The following is a 4378-nucleotide window of genomic DNA, read 5'->3' as shown; positions in this document are numbered from 1 at the left end:
CTCTTATCAACATGATAAATGACCTGGGGTCTCATTTATCAAACATGGCGTAGAATCCTTACTAAAACCGTACTTAAGCTCAGCGAAAAAAAAAAGTACTTAAGCCAAGTAGGTTTGTGATCTATCAAACATGGAGTACACACAGCTGGACGCAATCTCTGCTTCATAAATCAGAGACTAACTAGAATGTTTCTCAGCTGCATTTTAGTCACATCCCGCCCTCACCACGCCCACTTACTGCCATAAATAGTCAATGCAAAGTGCCTTGTGGATCTCATGCATATACATAAGCCGGCTGTTGCAGCGCCTCGCCAATGACATGGCGACCGTAGATCAAGGCAGATCAAGGAAGTGCTATTTCACAAGCAGAAGTTGAGGTACTTGTGGGTGAGGTGGAGAAATGAAAGGAAGTGCTTTTGCAAAACAAATGAGAGAAAATCCACGGAGTGGCACAGCGTTGCTGAAGCCGTCAATGCTGAGTTCTTCAGAGAGATCTGTGGCGGATATAAAAAAGGTCCAATCGGGATTCAGTCCCCAGACTCCCGGGTGAAAGTCACACGCGCTAACCAGTCACCCAAACAGAGATCTCCCTTGTCCAAGTAGCCAGGGTGCATGATCAATCGGGTCACAGTGACAGGACACACACACTGTCACAGACGCATGACTTTCTGTCTCAATCTGTCCCCCTGCTGATATTCTGCATTCCGTATTCTGGCTTCAGGCTGTGTGTGTGTGTGTGTGTGTGTGTGTGTGTGTGTGTGTGTGTGTGTGTGTGTGTGTGTGTGTGTGTGTGTGTGTGTGTGTGCGTGTGTGTGCGTGTGTGTGTGTGTGTGTGTGAGTGTACGCACGTGTGTGCGTGCGTGTGAGTGTGCGCACATGTGTGTGTGTGTGTGTGTGTGTCTGCGCTCGTGTATGAGCGTGTGGGAGGTCTTGCTCTGTGAGAAAACGAAGCAGAACAAGTGATAATGCTGCAGGATTTCATAATTGTATCCTTCTCATCAGCAGCACTGCAGGTGCTCTCCATGTCCAACATGTGAGTAAGCCAGGTCATTAGTCAACTTAAAGTTGCGCACATTTTTCCGCTATGTTTTCTTTCATAAATCCCAAAGTTTGCGTGGAAAATTGCTTACGCAGTTTTCCGACCCCGTTTTGTGCGTGAGCAAGCTCGATAAATGAGACCCCTGCACTTTTATAGCACCTTTCACAGTCAGATGACTCCAATGCACTTAACACTACAGTGTCTCCATTCACACACACACATTCACACGCCTGCACAAGGAAATTCAAATTTCCCAGCTTCCACCCAGCATTCAAATGTATCATGTACGCACAAATCAGTCAGGTGAGAAAAGAGTCTCAAAAGGATTTTTGTACTTGTAAACTAATCTGTGTGTGATGTAGTTTTGTCCGTGTTTACCAGATGATATGTGTGTGTGTGTGTGTGTGTGTGTGTGTGTGTGTGTGTGTGTGTGTATTCAATGAGTTGTATGTGTAGGAGCTGAAGTTACACACGAAAATGTAAACACAAGTTACAAATCTTTAGTTACAAACACTCAAATCTAGATACACATGTACAAATTTAAATAAACACAGACCTTTTGAGACTTTTTCTCCCCAGAGTTTTCATATTTTTATAGGTTAAAGACTTTCTTGTCCATGAAAAGTTCATCAACAGTGCATCAGTGGAGGTATTCCTTAAATTTGAAGCATCTAAGCGGTAGTCTAACGCTACTGGTTAGTTCTGGTCGGCGCTCAGTTTCCTATTGCACAGAGCTCTGCAGTGCAGGGACGTGCTTAGCCAAAATATTAATTTAAAAAAGACGTATTGCTTACATTATAGCACAGTACATGATGAGATAATCACTTTTAGGGATTTCTGACAAATCGTACATAATTTCTGAATGTAGAAAACCCCAGAAGGCTACTTTAAGACTACAAATGTTCTAAATTACAGGCATTAAACCACAGGTGAGTCTAATGATGCATTTAAGAGGTGTCCAGCAGACAGGTGACTATAAAAGGGAATTACTTAACAAAGAAAAGCCCTTCGTGTTTCATGCTGTCATCAATGTCTCCCCATGGAGGAGAAAAGTCACAACACCTGAGAAAGGAAATCATTTCTTTACACAAAAAAGGTGAGGGCTACAAGACGATCAGCAAAGCTTTAGTCAAAATACTGTAGCAGAAGTGATCCAAACATTTAAGAAAGATGGAAGTGCAACCATCTTACAGAGACGTCCAGGCCGTCCACTTAAGTTAACGTCTCAACAGGAGCGTCTTCTGATGAGAAGGGTTGAAGAACATCACCATGCAAGTTCACTGCAGTTAGCTAAAGCAGTAGAAAGACAAACTGGAGTAACCGTTTCCCGTGACACCATACGGCGCACACTGCAGAGGAGTGGCATGCACGGGTATCGTCCAGAAAGGAAGCCTCTCCTAAAGCCCATGGACAAAAAAGCACACCTAGGACTTGCTAGGGCCCATGCTGAAAGAGACAATTTCAAAGAGAAATGCATGGTGCCTACTGTGAAGCATGGCTTTTAAAGGGAGTGTACTCATTCACGATGTGCACTGTATGCTTATACGCAAGACCGGATTAACCATATGGGCAACTGGGCAATTGCCCAGGGGTCTACGAACTCTAAAGGGCCCAGGCCCAGGGCAGCAAGGGCATGAACACTGTATACTAGGGTGACCATACGTCCTCTTTTCCCGGGACATGTCCACTTTTAACTCCCTGTCCGGGGTGTGTGTGTGTGTGTGTGTGTGTGTGTGTGTGTGTGTGGGGGGGGGGGGGGGGGGGGGGGGGTCTTGTATTGATGAAAATGTCCGGTTTTTCATCCAGGAGCAGGGATCGAATTATGGGGGAGCTGTATATCCTACACATCCAGGGGAGCCGGTGTCGGTGCAGGATCTGTTCGGTGTCCTTTGACAGCCAATGACGTCACATTACTGCTAATCTACTCGGCTTTCACACATACGATTTGGAAAGACATCAGCAGTTTAGTTAATAAATTCTTGTTTGTTAACACCTAAATGTTTTCTTTATAATTGTAATTTGTTAATAAAACAACAAATTATCTTTGTTTTGTAAAGAATGTGAAACTGCATAAAACCAACATCGGACTGACAAACAATAGAACAGTTCTTATATGTGAAGCCACATCTGTTTGAATTAATGTGGAGTTTGTCTGTATATTTCCTTAGTTGTTATCTAAATACATTTTTTGACTCAAAATATTGCTTGGTGTCTTTCAATAAAGTTCTTATATTTTATTTTGCCCCATTTCATCAACATCAAGAGCTTTTGAGGGTCACCGTTTATCATTTGCTTATATTTTACATTTCCTTTAGAAATTCAAACATATCTTCTCCAAAAAGTGTTGATTTTTGGACTACAGGACTACAACCGCTAAGACTACGACCGCAAATTTGTTCTGACCAATCAAAATCATAATGTGATGAGGTCACTTCCGTAAGCTTTATGTTCAGCCAATCAACTACTTTGACGACATCGGCAGTCGAAGGACCACGAGCCGATCCTGCACCCGAGCAGATCCTGTACCGACACCGGAAAAACCGTTTCTACCTATATTACACCATTTATATGGACTCAGCGTAACGGGGGTTATTTTGAGCAGAGAGCACAGAGAGCACAGAGAGCGACACAGCGCTGATCGTTGTTGCGCAGCGCTCCAGGCTGCTGCTTCTGTCACACCCTGTCCTGTCTCCCCTTATGTTTTAGTCTGTCTCCGTTAATTGCTCCCACCTGCCTCTTGTTTCCCAATCGCCCTAGCTCCCGCTCCTCGTGTATTTAAACCCCTTCTGTTCTGTGTTTCATGTCGGATCATTGTTCCAGTGTCAGTGTGCTCAATAAACCTTTGTTCATCATTCCTATTTGCCTGCCTGTTTGTCTCACCCGCGTTTGGATCCTCACCTTGTCTCCGTTTCGTCCACCGGCGCGCATGAAAGAATGATCCGACCCGAACCCGTTGATGGATCCAGCCGGGAGATTCTGCCTTGGGAGTGCCTGCTCCGGTTCCTCTCGTCTGATCACCGGCCGGCCTCCCCCCCTCCTGCTTCGCCTCGCCGAAGACGCCATTGCCGACCTTCGGCCGCGGCGTTCCTCCCTGTCCTCCCGGAACCGGAGGCATGTTTGGACCAGGAGCCGCTGCCAGATCGCTCCAGTTTTGTGGGCACGAGACTGGCGGTCTGTTCCCCCAGAGTTGGTCCGCGGCGTGGAGAAGAACGCCGAGCTCCACCGCAGCCCTGTGTCCCGGCGCGGAGCTGCGGACTCGCTGCTGCCCCTGCCCGACTCAGTGCCTTGAACCCGCCCCCGGCCAGGCCAGCAGTCCCATCACTGGTCCCATCGGCGCCC

Source organism: Nothobranchius furzeri, chromosome 2 (assembly GCF_043380555.1).
Source record: "Nothobranchius furzeri strain GRZ-AD chromosome 2, NfurGRZ-RIMD1, whole genome shotgun sequence".
Lineage (NCBI taxonomy): Eukaryota > Metazoa > Chordata > Actinopteri > Cyprinodontiformes > Nothobranchiidae > Nothobranchius > Nothobranchius furzeri.
The sequence above is the reverse complement of the archived record's forward strand: the minus strand, read 5'-3'. Positions refer to the sequence as shown.